Source organism: Pseudopodoces humilis, chromosome 1 (assembly GCF_049639895.1).
Source record: "Pseudopodoces humilis isolate 2021_Gansu_Grassland_sample_001 chromosome 1, ASM4963989v1, whole genome shotgun sequence".
NCBI lineage: Eukaryota > Metazoa > Chordata > Aves > Passeriformes > Paridae > Pseudopodoces > Pseudopodoces humilis.
Genome location: NC_142200.1, coordinates 146,803,036 through 146,819,723, shown reverse-complemented (window position 1 = coordinate 146,819,723; position 16,688 = coordinate 146,803,036). Strand labels below are relative to the sequence as shown.

At 43.1% G+C, this 16,688-nt stretch overlaps 1 long non-coding RNA gene across 1 annotated transcript; it reads left to right on the top strand.

The window, feature by feature from the left end:
* The first annotated feature begins 3,248 nt into the window (after positions 1-3,248).
* LOC148185257 (uncharacterized) lies at positions 3,249-7,279 on the top strand. Its single transcript, XR_015773956.1, has 3 exons — positions 3,249-3,321; positions 6,163-6,209; positions 6,297-7,279. It is a non-coding gene; the product is annotated as an uncharacterized LOC148185257 (long non-coding RNA).
* Positions 7,280-16,688: the final 9,409 nt, after the last annotated feature.

The following is a 16,688-nucleotide window of genomic DNA, read 5'->3' as shown; positions in this document are numbered from 1 at the left end:
GAGCCTCCTTTTCTCCAAGCCAAACAACCTCATCTCTCTGAGACACATCCCATAGCCCTTCCACCCCCAGTCAGAGGAGGCTGTGGGCCACAAGACCCCTGGAAGAGCCCTTGGCCGTGGCAAAAGAGAGCCCTTGTGACTTTGGAGACTTCCTGGCATTTATGGATTTCTTCAAACATTCAATAGGCAGGAGAGAAGGTAGATGATGGACAGGGAAGTATGAAAAAGTAGGAGACAGAAGGGCTAAAAATACACCAGGATTAAACTGGTTTATGTAAGATGGCAATATAGGAGTATACAGGTGTGCTGTGAAGCAAGTAGGCAAGTCTAAGGAAAAGTGAGTTATGTTATGTTCTTTTCTACCCATATCTAACCTCATGTTAGGGACTGAGGAACAGTTTTGGCAGAATCTGATTCTTAGCTTGTAGTGGCTGTTAGCAATGGAGATTGTTTCAGTTAGGATAAAAGGACCTGGAAATTTTAAAATGCCATAATATAAGTGATGGAGGAAAGAAAAGAGAAAAACATAGCTAAACTAAGGGCTGATAACAAAATCAATGCTATTTTATGCTTGGTTTTCTGGTTATAGAGGCACATCCCCAGCAACACCTCTGATACCCAGAAACAGCAGCGCACTGCTGGAGGGACTGTGCCATCATACCCAACTCCAAATCAAGCAGAATAACACAAAAATCAGCCCAAAGTGCAGTATTTTAGTTCTGATCACTCTTCAGACCATTCATTTTTCAGCTTTCATTCAGCCACTGGGTCCTTTACACATCACACAGATGTCCCAAGAAGAGCTTGGCAAACACTGCTTGCAAGCAGCAGCAAAGCAGGCTCAGAGAAAGTGTTTGCAGTACCAAAGTTACAAACAGACACCAAAAATTACATCTGCCTTTAGGGGAAACAATGCTGAGAAGAAGGTTTGAGAAACAATGGGAAGATGAACCCTTTACCCCTTGCAATCTTGTCCCTTCTGCTTGCAAACAAGCAGCCTTGGACTCTATTTTTCCCCCTTTTAATATCTAAGGTTGGTTACAGTCGAAGGCCAATAATGTTCCTTGCTCAGTCTGATCTTGACCACAGCTCTGTCTTGAACCAGCAGAGGAGGTGGGGGCATAATTAAACAGACCTGTCATGTCCAAACTGCAAAAAAGAGTGTAGAAAAGAGGAATCTGGCATCAGGCAGCATCTCTCTCACCATATGTGGGAGTTCACCTGGAGTTCACATCTGACTGTAACGTGAAGTTGGAGCTGATGCGTGGGCTCACATCCATCACATCCCTTGGCTGTGAGGAATTCAGCGGGGGAGATTGTTTTGGTGGAGGAAGATCACAGGGATCTGCCAGCAGGAACTGAGCAGCAGCAAAGACTCCAGGCAGAGACAGGAAGGAGGAGGAGGAGTTTTAGGTAACACCATCCACGTAGGTGTGAAACACATTGATTATGCCAACCCCAAATTGCAATGCCTGTATTTCAGTTTTAACTCCCTGACTGTACTCAGACAAAAGCCATGAGAAGAGACTTGTTGAAATATTTCTTTTTTTAATAAGAGCTTATTTCTGTCTCTGGTGTTTTTGAGCTCTCCAAGTCACAGCAGTGGGATGATTTTTTACAAACTACACAAGCACTCATGAATGAGCAAGGAGTGAGGCTAATATCAAGTACAGATAGGTTTGAGTTTGCTTTGACAGAGCTGGATCAAACCCTAAGAGAAGCCCCATGGCCACACTTGCACTGCCAGCCTGATTTACCCTCGTCTGGGCAATGCGAAGTGAATGGGGGCTGCACACCAGCAGTGCAACAAACTCCTTCCCCAAATGCCATGCAAAGCACCCTTTAATCCGTGTGCAGGGAGCACAGGACTCAGAACTGTGTCACATTCCCCCCTCACAATTTGAGTGGATGACCTGAGTTGCTTTCCTCTACCACCACTCTGTGAGACAATTGGGTGAGCATTTTTGGTGTGAAAGCACTCAGCGATACGAGGCTTGGCATCAATCCCTGCAAAGCTGGCTTTATTCAGCACTCTTCCGACAGCCCTGCAGAGCATTCCCTGTTAGAGCAGGATGGCAAGACAAAGAAAGAAGCAGCAAGAAAAGCCTGCAGCCTCCAACGTGCTCTTCGTAGTTGTCTGTGCACTCCGAGTGTCTGGCCTGAAACGTGTATACAGGCTGCGTCCTAAGTGCCCTGATAAGATTGGGGCTCCAGAATGTGTTGTCCTGAGAACATTTGCTGCTGTTTATCTGCCAGCTGAAAAACTTTCCAAAGTCCCCCAGCCATCAGCCTCAACACCCTGGCTCAGAGCAGATGACAGGCAGAGGCGATACCCAACAGCTTTTGTGCCATGGGGGTGATACCGAAGTGGCTGAGAACCCAAAAGCTCAAGCTGAGCTGTTGAGTGGGGTCTGCTGACACGGTGGTGGCTGTTGATACCCAGCACTGCTGCTCTTGTGGCATCCTGTGGGAAAACGTGGGATCTGTCCCCTCCCCAGACCCAGGGTGCTGCTCACCCTCCTGGAGCCAGTCAGGAGGTGACAGCCCCATCCTCCCCTCTCCTCTCATCCAGGCTGTCAGATCCAAGTCAGGGGTGAGTATATGCATATAAATGAATGCATATAAATATATTGATGTATTTCTCCAGCACTGATGTGTTTAATGTGATGGATGTGGGACAGGTGCCAGAGGCTTTCCATGTGGGCACCTGTGTTTCTCAAAGCGTGGGCACTGTGCAGTGCCAGTGGGTAGAGGCTGTTTTAAAGCTGAGGGGATTGACATCGAGCTGTGCCTACTTTACTTCCATGTGCAGGATAAGGAAAACATGGAGAAACCTCCCATGTGGTGCTCATTGATGTGGTCCCAAGACTACCCACCCACAACCTGCCTGTCTCTGATTTGCTGACATTATCCCAATGTATCAGATGTTTAAGTCATTTCTATAGAAAAATAGCTTCTGGATTTATTTTTTTGATTTTTCAGCCAAACCCTCCCCCCCAACCCCAACCTACTAGGAGTAAAACTTAATCTTCTTACTGTACACATCCCTATAAATCCTTTCAGGCTCAGTGGGGTGTTGTATGGTTTAATGGCTTAATTAGTGAATGTCTATGAAGCACTTCTGATATCTTTGTGTGAAAGATGCTTTAGAAGCACAAACTTACAATATTTTCATCACCCAATTAAGTTCAAGCAACATATAGGGAAGAGATTTATTTATATAACTTAAGAATTTAATAATTCTTACAGAGCTTGCAAAAAAACTCAGAGAAGAGTTCAGCTGCTCCAGCTACCAACTGCTGACAGTCCTGGAGGTTTCTGGTAACCTGTGTCCTGTGGGAAGGGAAAGCATTTTCTCTGAGAAGTTGTTTTTTTTTTTTAATCCTGCAATCTGCAGGGTAGTGAAACATGTTTGGCACCGGGGCTTCCCGCTACGGTTTGAATCCCAGGCAGTAGTTGCACTAGAGAAACCCTGTGAAGACTCTGGATTTAGGCACTATTTCTGGAAGTTCTCCTCATCAAACAAGCTAAAAATAACAATAAATGCCCCAAGTTTTTTGGCAGGGGAGCAACAACCAGGGCCCATCATGCCTAGTTCCCACCTACACAGCTCTGGAGTAAAGGTCTAAGTGGAGTTATTTGCTTTCTTCTCATCCATACTCCTGATGTCTGTGAGCAGCAGTGGTTTTAATCAGCAATTTACGTGCTTTTTGTATTTAGAGCAAACACAGAGACATTGATTTGCCCCACATGTACCACTTTCTTCGTGTGACTTGAAGTTTTGAAGTGTCTAATTCTCTTCCCAGCTGAGCTGGGAATCTGGTTTGTGCTACCACCACACAGCCAATTTCAGACAGGGGTGGGCAAAACCCCTGTATTCTGGAGAAATAGCTGCAATGTAGGAAAGAAACCCAGGAGGTGAAACAGGTATTCCAAGAAAATGTCAGCTGAATGGGTGGTCTTGAGCAGCAAAACCACTTTAAGGCTTTGCTGGGAGAGATACCAACGTGCTGTCCCATAAATGTGGGGTGAGTCTTCACCAGGTTCCCATCTCTCCTTTGCCCAAAAGTTGCTGCTGAGTTGCTGCAGAGAAGGGTGACAGGCAGGATCAAAGGTATGGAACAGCTCTTGTGTGGGAATGGATTTAATAGAGGGGACTCTTCTTCCTGTGGGGCAGATAAAGTGAAGGAGAATGTGATAGAGAGGTATAAAATCATGACTGGGCCAGAAAAAAATTAATCAGAAGGAGACTCTGGCTCCTCTGATCCAAGGACTAGGGAAGTGTCAAATAAACCAGCAAATGGCATGTGGGATAGAAATAAAATGAGATATTCTGCACTGTCTGTGCGCTGCAGCTTTGGAGCTTGGACCAGGGGATGCTCTAGACATTCTGGGGTATTTTGGTGGTTTCAAAATGTGACAGTGCAAAGCAATGAATGAAAGATCCTGCAGGGACTGCCAAGCACAGAGAGTTTGCTGGGATGTCACAGGGCACTGCTCCTGTCTGCCCACCCTGCCCTGGCTCAAGGTGACACTGGGACACTGGGCAAGCCTGAGCTCTGGCTTGGCACAGCACAGGTATTTTTGTGTTTCTGTTATACGGCATAAATTTGTCAAAAATGAGACATTTCCTTTCAGCATCTGCAGATAACACCTATGTTTTAACACACCAGGACTGTGTCCAAGGCACAGCATTCAGAATGAAATCTGCCTGTTCTGGAAAACCTCCTCTGTTCTCACCCAGACATGTAAGGGGTCTCCTTGCACACATGATCAGCCAATATAATTTCCATATTTTCTCCTCAAGGCTTTCTGAAAAGATGTTTAGCCACAAAACCAGAGTAAAAACACAGGAGCTCAACACTGATTTTTTTCTTTCCTATTTCCTCCCCTAAACACAAGAGACTTTTCCTCCTTTTGATTTTGTGATTAAATCAAAGTTCATCCTTCATCACAGTTATGAGGACATTACAAAATCCTTACCGATGTGCTTCCTGACTCTGTACCTTCTAAAACAACTCCCAAAACTTGGGGACACCATTCCCCTTGGTGGTGATCAGACAGCACTACCTTGTCTTCTCTCAGCTACAGTTCCATTTTGATGGACCTCTAAAATGTAGAATCATGGAATACCTCAAGTTGGAAAGGACCCAAGAGGATCACTAATTCCAACTCCCTGAAGGACCACCTAAAATTAACCCCATGACTAAGAGCACCGTTCTGTGAACTCTGGCAGATTTGGTGCTGTGACCACCTCCCTGGGGAGCTGTTCCAGGGGCTGACCATCTTCTCAGTGAGGAACCTTGTCCTAATGTCCAAACTGAACTTTCCCTGGCACAGCTTCGTTCCATTTCCTCGTGTCCTATCACTGGCCATGTCACGAGTCTGCTCTGATCTTCCTCCCACCTAAGCCCATGTAAATTTGAAACATTCCCTCTGCCTTTGATCCAGGTTGCCAGCGTGAGGAATCTGGCTCTGAAGTCTAGACAGAGGATGTAGCCAAAAGAGCTACAAAAGAGCTGATAGAATTCCAAATCCAAAGTTATCCACAGGACTGTCTTAGTCTTCTGGCTCGCTAGAGACCTGATCATGTGCAGGTCCACGTGTTTCTTCAGTGTTAGTGAAATTTGGAGTGATTTAATGCACTGCTTTTAGCATAGGCAAAGAGCAACAACTAAACAAATTAGTTCAGTCTCATTTACAATATATTATCTCTATATTATCTATACACCTCTATATTATCTATATTATCTATCCATCCTCTCTCCTTCAATGGCTATATTTTCACTTTTCCATAGAACAGGCCTTTCAAACATTGCAGTACCATCATTGCCTCTAATTCAGGATTGTTTCAGGCCCCTCTGTACACTGGGAGAGCACAGGGCCCTGTATATATTTTTTATATATTTTATATTTTTTGTATATTTTGTACATTTTTGTGTATATTATTTGCTCTATAGCAAAATAAATCTTTGGGTCTTTAAGCCATTTTTTTCAGTTTATCATTTAATTTGGAGATCACTTGAGGTTTTCCATCAGCTGTGAAATTACAACCTATACATTAGTAGTTATTTTGTCCCTCAAAACACCTTGTCACTGTATTATTTCATGCAGGAACCTTCTTATAACTTATCTTCTCCTCTAACTTTTTCACACTTAAAGGTCACAGTCCTCTGCCTCTGATATCACCAGCTCTCACTGCAGAAAGGGTAAGAGTCCTAACATGTGGCAGGAATTTGAGGAGGAGACAAAGCACTGCAGGAAAAAAGATTTTTTTCAAATATTTTTTTTTACAGATAATGAATGGGCTGTTAGAGAAGACGGAAAAAAAAGATAAAATGAAGGAGAAAAGAGCTTCTGGTTGGAGCCAGACAGGACAGACATTGATAACCAGAACTCATGGCTGCACACAGATGTGGTTCCCACCTCTCCCTTGCTCCCTGTATGGATTTTGCTGCCTATTTCACCACTTCTGAGCAATATTATTTAAAAAAAAAAACATGACCTGAGTAGCAACCACTCTCCTGCCTACCCAACAGTGCCCTATAAACACAGGCCTTATAAACACAGCCTGCAAAATGTTCAGTGGAGTTTCTGCACTTGCAACAGGAGTCCAGGGCAGGGGTGAAGTCACCTTGAACTGAATTCCCCCCAAAACACCCCTGATGGGGTTTCAAACCTCTGATTTGGGCTTTGTCAGATACAAACCAGAGCAGAAAGATCTCTTAGACAAAAGGAGCAAGGACTTGCTGTGTGAGACAAAGGAAGGAAAGCAGGCTGGGTGGGGCTGTAGTTAACACTTCTGCTCCTGAAGGCCTTCCGGACCCTGCAGCCAGGTGTGCTCAGAGACACCCACAAGCCCTGTTTCAAGGTCAACATCAACTACAAAACTCCTGGTGTCCAAATTTAGACTGGAATCCAAAACACATGAGGGACAAGTTAATTCTGCCTGTGATAAAAGGGAGGGAGGAGGCTGGCCAGCAGATTTTGCTGTCGTTCCAGTAGCAAGTGGAAAGTCAAGGACTATCCCCAAAGGAGGCCTAATTAGGCCACAGAATCACAATTCGGGTTTCCACTTGGCAGGAAATATGTTAAAGCTAAATGGATTTCCTTTGGTAAAGCAGAAACTTAACTGAGACAACACAGTGTTTTAACACACTTTTAAAGTAATAAAAATTGTTGCTGAGGCTCTGCAAAAAGCCAGAGCAGCAGGTTCTCCCAAACCAAACCATATTCCAGCACGACATGTTATGCAAGGAGCAGAAAACCAGGCAAATGACAGAACAATGGGTAAAGAGATGGAAGGGCATTTATAGATAAATTGGGATTTGTAAATATTAAATTGATTTAATATTTAAATTGATTAATTAAATTAAGTCTTAATGGACTTGCATTGTCTGCCAATATGTTTACAAGGAAAAAGGATTAACAAGGATTTTGGCACAAAGGCCTCCATCTTCAGTGCAGTTTTTCAGGAGGGCCTGTTCTTTGCAAAAAAAACATTTATGTGGGTAGTCTAAAAACTACTGTGGAAAATCCATCTCTCACACAGATGTTGACTTGTGAAATGTTTGCTTTTTTGCTTTCTATGGTCACCAGGGCCTGAGATCTGCACCACTGTTCTGAGGTTGATTCTGCCTCTGGAAGGACTGTTTAAATGCCTTATTATGAAATGATATAGATGTGCTTGGCTTTACTGTTGATTTCCAACAGGTTCATGTGAATAATTGATTTTTCCCTGTATTGCCAAAGGAGAATACTTAGAGGGAGAATCAGAATATTAAATAAAAACTGTTTTTCATGTTTTTTCTAACTCAAAGCCATGCTTTGTTTAGTTTTGTTTTCTCATCAGTGTTAGTCCACTGCAAATTCATTGGAAAAGTGAACAGGTCTTTTAATAATTGTACATTTCTTGAGGGGCCATCACTTGGATGCACTTCATCTGTATCCAAACAGTGGATGAAGAACAAATTGTGTGGGGCTGAGCTGCCCACTGGGGTTGAACTGTGATGCTGGGCACTGTCATTTCTCCCACAGCACTCCTGGTTCTCCACACCTCTGAAATTACTTGCCCACTACAATCCACCTGAACACAGGCACCGTCTCAGGTTGCTGTAGAAACTTCATTAATTACAGGATTAATGTCTCAGGATAGCATCCACCTTAGCCTGCATTCCCACTGCCTTCCACAACCGTGACCTTTAAGCAAATTGTTGCTCTTCTCAGTAGGAGCAGAAGAAGCCACCCACGAGCCTCACAAGATGAGTCTCCTATCTTCATCACAATATATTACAGAAAAGTTCAATCTTGACTCCTTCCCTGCACCATCTGAACCACCAGCATTACATCTCTATTCAGGAGCATGAAATGCTCATGCACCACAATGGATTTGGTCTTTATAACATTTTATTTCATTCCTGCCCCTCATCTCTACCTGCCAGATTCTGCCCATCCCAGGTAGGACTCTGCAGCACAAACACCTCCCATGCAGGAACAATGTTGGGTATTTTCTTTTTTTTTTCTCCCCCAAAGCCTATTTCTATTCTGATCTCAAATTAAAATTAACAATCTCAAATCAAATTTTAACAACTGAAAGCTAAACACTTTGCAGCAAGAATTGCTGGTTTAAGTGTAGGTACCTGTGGAGCAAGGAGAATGCACTGCCATGTCTCAAACTCTGAGAGCTGGAGAAGGGGCCTGTGAAGAAATAGGACAGCATTTCCCTTGGGACCAGCTTGGTCCATGGAGACCACAAAAGCACAGGAATGGGATCAAATGGAAAAGACAAGTAGAGGGGCATTAAGGCCATCAAAGACCTTCAAAGTCCTCAGGCCTATTTCCAGAAAGATCCAGGGGAATGGGCTGCATTTGCTTTTGCGTTTGCATTTGCATGAGAAATGAGAAACCTGATTCCAGAGCTGGGAAACCTCACCTGTGAAAAGGTACCCCCACAAAACCTGGGCAGTGCTCTCAGGACCCTGGGCACCCTGTTGGCTGGATCAGTGCTGGAACTAGAACTTGTGATCTCCTTCCTCTCCTACCTGATCTCCCTTTCACTGCCTCTTTCTTCCCTCTTCTCATTTATACTTTTATCCCTCTTATTATTAGAGGATAGGGGCAAAATTTACAAACTTCCATGATGAATGCATAGTTTGCTAATAAAACCATTTTGGTTTTTGCCATTCTTTTCAACAACAAACATCTACCATTCTTGTGTCTTCCCTTCCACACAGGAATGGGACACAACAGTGAGGGGAAACTTCAAATCTGCCAAACTTAAACATTTGGATAGTTCATGAAGCCCTAAATGAGCACACCTGGGATGTGTACTTTACTCATCCACGTTTACCAATGCAAGGTTCATAAAATAATTCACTCATTTTTGTAGATATGTGCTTTTTAAGAAACCTCTCAAGCCAGAGTTTCAAAAATACCAGGTTTCAGTTTGCTCCATTATATTAGGATATCACCATTACGCCGGTGGTGTGTTTGGTTGCTGTTGTTATTAAGTCCTCTGATGTTTGTGCAAGGAAAAAAAAAATCACTGCACTTCAGATTATTTAACACCTAAATGAAATGGAGCTTGTTCATCCCACGGAGTTGCTAGGCAGCCATGGCAGAGCGGAGAGCAAGGACACCTGAACAGCTCAAAGAACATGAGCTGCAGCAGGGTAGACCCTATTCCTCCAAGCTTGTGAAAAACACACATTTTGTGAGCAGGAAATTATGCAATTAGGAGAGGAATAAGGCAAACTGCTTATGAGGCTGTTCTGAGACTTCTCAGCATTTTTTTCCATTTCAGAAATTTCAGACAGGAATAAGTCAGTACCTAGGTTCCCTCCTACTCTCCCCTATGGATCGGAGACTCAAAGGATTGGCTCCTTTTCTATTATAGGACACTCCCCAGAAGAAAAATTCAGCCTGGGAATTTCAGAACTTCAGAGCAGTTCAGGTTTTTCATTATACAAAAAGCACCATACATGTAATTATCAATTAAATGGGAAAAACTGATGTAAAATATTTCATGCTGGCATAAGCTTTCCAGAGGCTCAAAAGGAGACTGCCTCCACTGTCAGAAGAAACTTTGATTTATCAATATCCCAGCCTGATATTCTGACACTTTTTTGTTTTGCAAAACTGACCATACAAGTCCTGATTCCTCTCCAAAATTATCTCTTCCTAAGATATCCTTCCACAGCACCCTCTGACATATTTCATGTTGATGCATGAGCACCAAGGTAGAGGTTATAGTCATGAAGGAATGAGGATCATGGAGAAATGGGCATTCCTCTCCTGGGAAGAGGAGAATCTCCCTGCTGGGAAATTGGCACAGGGCCCTCTGAGTCTGGCTTATGAACAAGATCCTTTGGAGAAGCACCATGGGCTTTGTGAGGCTGGATATATCCAGAGCTGCTCTTCAGCTGCACAGTGACTATAGTAAAGTTCAAAAAGAGAGGTATGTCAGGAAATGTAGCAACCAGTCACTTGGTATTTTTTTGCTTTCATATGCAAAATAGATGCTTTGAGTTGAGTCTGACAAGGCTGGAATTTTGTCACAAATTTACAAGTTCTTGACTTGGAAAGAATAGTTCATATTTATTTAAAAAATCTTTCAAGAAGCTTAGTTTTCTGGATACAAACAACATTCATGAACTGCCTTAACAACATGTCATTCTGTTCTGGAGTACCCACACAAAGTGCTTTTCATTTATTTGAAGATGAAAGAACGTATTTATTAAAACAAACAAACAAAAAAAATGGTTGAGTAATTATTTCTGAAGTGAGGGTGGGAAAAAGGTATCTAAAGATGTGTGAGGTTTCACATGCAACTGACAGGTTTGTTTGTCAAAGTGAGAATGTCTGGGTCTGGTGGGGGCACCAAGTGGTACAGCCAGAGAGGAGTGAAACACTTCATGGTCTCCACGATCTGGCTCCAACCAGGGCAGAAAATCAGTGCTAGAAGTGCCCCTGTCTCTATAGTGACCTCAGGGAGAGTTTGCAGCATTTCTGCAGGTGCCTGCATGGTAGACACCTTAACTGAAATGAGATTAATCCCCTTCAAAAGGTGGTTACAGGAGGCAGAGAGGCCACACTGCTCTGAGATCAGCTTTTAAAGGGTGTGGTTGGAAGATGAGCTCTGTCACTGCACCGGGGCTTTCTGCCTGCTCTCTGACCCCTTACAGAGCTGCCTTGTGCACCAGATATTTGGGAGATCTGAGCCTATGGAGCTCTGCCATATAAGGGATTTCACAAAGCGTGTCTCCATCGTGCCTGCTGGGTATTATCTGTGTAACCCTTTCGGGCTGGATTATCTCCTTTACTGAAATCTGTTCCATATAAGGGGCTGGGAAAGGGCTGTGCTTCTCCATCTGCTCGTGCCTTGGAGTGGCGAAAGGACTGTGTGCCTGCGAGGACTTGGCTCCAGCCCCAAACCTCCCCATGCCGAGAGGGCTGGAGCAGTTGGCATGGGAGCTTGTCCTCCCTGTGATTTGCCACCCTGCAGACCTTCCTCGTGAGAGTTCTTCAGAAATTGGGTAGTTTGGTTAAATAAAGTTCTTTAGTGCCAGGAAGGTGATGCCCAAATGCTGGTGCAAGGTATGAAATCAGCTCTGGAACATGTCACCCCTGGGAGAAGTCAACACCCAAACCTTGTGCCAGCATCCAGGGAAGTGTGGTCAGATTTTTTGTCATGGAACTTCTACAATTCATTTCATTTGTGGCAAATGTGCTGTCTCATCTCCTTTATAAGTACTAAGATGTAGTAGCTGTAGGTAAGATTGATGTAGCACAGCAGAGAACTCTGAGAAGCAAAAAGGTTTTCAACCCATTCCTGGGATGCATAATAAGCTAATATCACATAACAACCCATGGGCAAAGCAACTTTCGCACTTCCCCCACAAATATATGGTCTGTTTTGCATATGAGTGATTCTTTGGAGAATTTTAGTCCCATAAAAGCTTTTTTTGCCTCATTTTGTTCATGTGCCAAGTGGCAAGGAAAGCCAGAGGCAATTAAAACAAATATGGCTTGAATTACAGGCCTGTGATTACAAGACCATGTGATATGTAAACGGGTTAAGATGCACAACAAGGAAAAGTAGATGCTGTAGAGAGGCCACTCTCTCAGAATTGGCATTGGCCCTGGATTTCTTGTGCCCACCCCTCTCCCTGCGAGCCAGGGTCTCTCCAGCACCACTCCATGCAAAGTGGATGAAAAGGGCTGCACCTCCATTCAGTGCCTGGTCCCCATCATCCTGCAGTGTGGAGCCACATCTGCTGAAAGGCCAAGTTTTACCTCCCCAGCCCAAATTCCAGGACTAATTCCAACATGATTTTTCTGTGGGTGAAAGTAAGTAAAGAGCTTCATGTTCCCAAAGAAAAGAGAGTAAGAATATCAAAATACTGAAGGATGGGGGAAAATGAAAAAGGTTGTCCATCTTAGACCTCTGCAGTCACAACAGAACAGGGAAGGCAGAAACGTTAGAATATTTATTATTTCAATACTGCATTTCCTCTGTGATCTCTTGGTAGTGCCACCTTCTTCATTGTGATAAGATAAAAGGATTGGGATTTGGGGGAATGCTGCATCCTGAACTAGCACTGAGGAAGGCATGGTCCAAGTGCAAGCTCCGTCACATTCAAAGGGACATCTTCAAGGTGTACCAAGTCTTTCCATTCATTTTGACAAAAATTTGAGAAGAAAATTGAAGAAATGTTGTATGCAAAATGACTCCAATGCAAGTGTTGATCAGGAAAGTATTAATCTGCGTGGTCCGGTCTCTAGAGTAGAGCATGAGGCTCCCTCAAAAGGTCAAGAAGAGAGAAATCATCTGTGGTGACATCACAAAGGTGTGGATGTCCCTGATGTCCCTCTCTTATGACAAATTTCTGTTCCACACAATCTCAATCCTTTAAACTGTTGTGATTAATGCATTAAACCTTGTAGTCAGCCCTTTTCCATGAAACTCTAGGCTTAACCCTCCTTTTGCATTACATTTCTGGCAACTGGGATGGACACAGGCAGATCTTGACATCACCATGGGTTTTAGTCACAGGAACACTATTAATCACCAGGGAAAATGATGCCTCAACAGAAACCTTTAAACAAAGTCACACTTCAATACCTGCAGATTGTTTAATGTCCTCAAAAGCCAGGACTTGGTCCACATCCCTTATGCTGATTGGTCTGGCACAGAACCATTTGAATGGATAACAGGTAATTCCCCTCTGGCTTTTGGCCAAAACTCTCCATAGGAAACTTCTTTCTTTTTCTTTTCTTTTCTTTTCTTTTCTTTTCTTTTCTTTTCTTTTCTTTTCTTTTCTTTTCTTTTCTTTTCTTTTCTTTTCTTTTCTTTTCTTTTCTTTTCTTTTCTTTTCTTTCTTTCTTTTCTTTTCTTTTCTTTTCTTTTCTTTTCTTTTCTTTTCTTTTCTTTTCTTTTCTTTTCTTTTCTTTTCTTTTCTTTTCTTTTCTTTTCTTTTCTTTCTTTCTTTTCTTTTCTTTTCTTTTCTTTTTTCTTCTCCTCTTCTCTTCTCTTCTCTTCTCTTCTCTTCTCTTCTCTTCTCTTCTCTTCTCTTCTCTTCTCTTCTCTTCTCTTCTCTTCTCTTCTCTTCTCTTCTCTTCTCTTCTCTTCTCTTCTCTTCTCTTCTCTTCTCTTCTCTTCTCTTCTCTTCTTTTTTTGATGCTGGCAACATGATCTTGAAAACTAGGAAAAAATGGTGCCTTTGGAATGATGCCTGTGCTTCCCTGAGTTGGTGGAGGTTAGGAGAAAGAGAAATCTTTCTTGTTTTGCTGTCAAGGAAAATTAACCAGACATCTTAATTTGAAAATTCCATCCAAAATTATGCTATTTTAACAACTTTTGCCATTTTTTCCCTAAGAAAATGTTTATTAGAATTTTTCCTGCATTGTCCTATCATTGTTCCATAGAGGAAGGGGTCTCTGGGTAGAACATGTTGAGAAAATTGTTGCAAGGTAGAGGGGAGAGGTAGCAGGAGGAACAAGGTGACTTTTTTTTTGCCCTGTATTTTACACTGCGGAAAAGAACATCCCAGACTTTAATCACAACCTCCACACTGGGTCAAAGTGAAAAGGAGACCTTATGAACGGTGCAGCTTGAGATTGCAAGGCCTCATTCAGGGCTTTTTACCTTTTATGTTTCCATTCCATTCCCACTTCACATTCCTCCTCTTGCAGGTGAACCTTCCATGCACACTTTTGACCCAATATTTGCTGAGGTCAAACACCTACAAAGCAAGACCTGCCAAAGCTGGTGTAGGTGGCACTGCAGAGATCCAGCTGAATTCTTCAGTCTTGTGACCAGTGACAGGACTTGAGGAAATGGAACAAAGCAGAGCTGAGGAGGTTTAGGTTCAATATCAAGAAAAAGTTTTTCATGCAGAGGGTGATTGGAAACTGGAACCCAGGGCAGTGGTCACAGCACCAAGCCTGACAGAGTTCAAGAAACATTTGGACAACACTCTCAGGGACATGGTGGGATTTTTGGGGTGTCATGGGCAGGGCCAGGATTGGACTCCATGATGCCGATGGATCCCTTCCAACTTGGCATATTCTGTGAACAGAGAAGGAAGGAGGGAACATCTGAGTTAGAGCTTAGGTCTTAACACAGACCGCAAATTTGGACAGCTAGGAAGAGGTGAATGGGGTCAAAAACCAGTGAGAGCTACAACTTAAATAGACAAATAAATATAACAACACTGCTGACCTGTTTTTCTTTGCCAGATCTCATTACCCATTGAAAACATTCACTAATGTTAAGTATTTACAATATGTACATCAATTTATGACCCTTCCTCCACCCAGGCTGCTGTGCCAGAGATGTTTTTAAAACTTTTGCTTACAGGGGAAATCTGTCCTAAAAGGGAATTTGTGAGCTGGTCAACAGATGCTCTAGGTCTGACCCCCCATAAACTGGTGGCAGTATTATTGTGGGTGAAAACAGCAATAATGCAATTTCTCTTAACCCAGTGCAACAACTGCAATATTTTGCTGGTCTAAGAGGTCAGAGCATCCTCACCTGGCTCCCTGCTTTGGCAAAATGGTCTGGCTCAGCCCTGTAACCAAACATGGGTGATGGCTCAAGTTGTTCCAGTCTGCTCTTTAGGGACCCACCTCATCTCAGCACCATCCCTCCACACCCTTCTCCCAGTCCAGCAAGAGGAAAGGAATAATCCCCCAGGAGCACAGGTCTGTCTATAGCATAAACAGGGTGAACTTGCTGTCAATACAGCCCTGTATCATCTGGGGGGAAAAAATAGCTTTTGCACATGGCAAATTCTCTTCTGGTGATTAATACTTTTATTTTACAATATTTGTGCCTTTTAATGATCATGTTACACTGAGCCCCACAATGTTGCTTTAATCAGTCTCTGGGTCAGTTGTGGGTCCTGTGTGGGTCAACACGAGTTGCTCCAAGCCTCAGCCATGTCTCCTACAACAGAGGTAAAACTGGGGAGGATGAGCACCAAGAATTATCATTATCATTATCATGACTGAACGAGCAGGCACAGCCCTCCAAAGAGGGTGGAAAACATTGATTTTTGCTTAATTTATTGCTATTTATGCACATGCTTATCCTGTCTCCCGGAAATGGAGACAAAGGCTTCAAGTGATCTACTCATTTAACATGTGTGTTAAATACTTCATTGTTTGCAAGCTTTAGGCCTAAATCCATGAGAGCAAAGCGTCTTGCTGCATGCCTTGAATTTATCTAGACCAGAAACCTTTATTCCATCTTGAAACTTCCCAGACCCTCTGCCTGTGCTTTCATAAGAGAATGACCTTAAGCCCCCGACATATTCTGTTGAAAAGTGATTTAAAGTTCTGGCAGAAAGGCAAAACTACTTTCTTTTCTTTTCTTTTTTTTTTTTTTCCTTTTTTTTCCCAGGAAGAACACAATAAGCAAACATAAGCTGCTGCCTTTCTCTGGCTCTTTACTTATTCTAGTAGATGGATTCCTCAGTCAGACAGGTAAGACACAATTGAATTTGTGAGCCTAATGCATATCAGTTCATGCACCCTAGACTAGCCCCCAAAACTGCACATTGCACCATCTGTCGTGAATAGGTGGAGGGCAAATGGCAAAAGATAATCTGCCTTGCGACACAGAAGAAAATCATTAGCACTGGAAAGGGTGCTGTTACCTGAAAAAAAGGCAATACTTGCCTCAGGGAATGAGAGCTCATTAGAGTGCTTGTCTCTGTTTCCTTTATTGTTAACCTTCATGGGTAAACATAAGTCCAAATGTTCATTTAAAGGATTTTAATGCTCAGTCACAAGTCATTTTCAAGCACTTCCTAGATGTCTGCTCTTGCCAAGAGCTGTTTTTTCTCTCCTTCACAGCATTTGGGCTTTCCCTCCATATTGCTCCACATCTCAGCCTGTGGAACTTGCTAACAGCCTCTCTATGAAAATACTTCATTTTCTCAGTCCATCCCCTCACAAAACACCAGCAGAAGCCATCAGCTTCCTCCCAGAGCTGCTCTCCATCATGGTGCAGTGCAAGGAACAGGCCAGGCTTTACTAAGATGGTTTCATGACAGTCTGTACAACCAAGGGTCCAAGCTACATCAGGCATTTGTTAAACATCACCACATTTCCCAGTATTTCCCCTAATTCCAGCTTGGCTCAAATGGTTGTGTGAATGGGTTGTGTCTTCAGTGAGGTTTAGA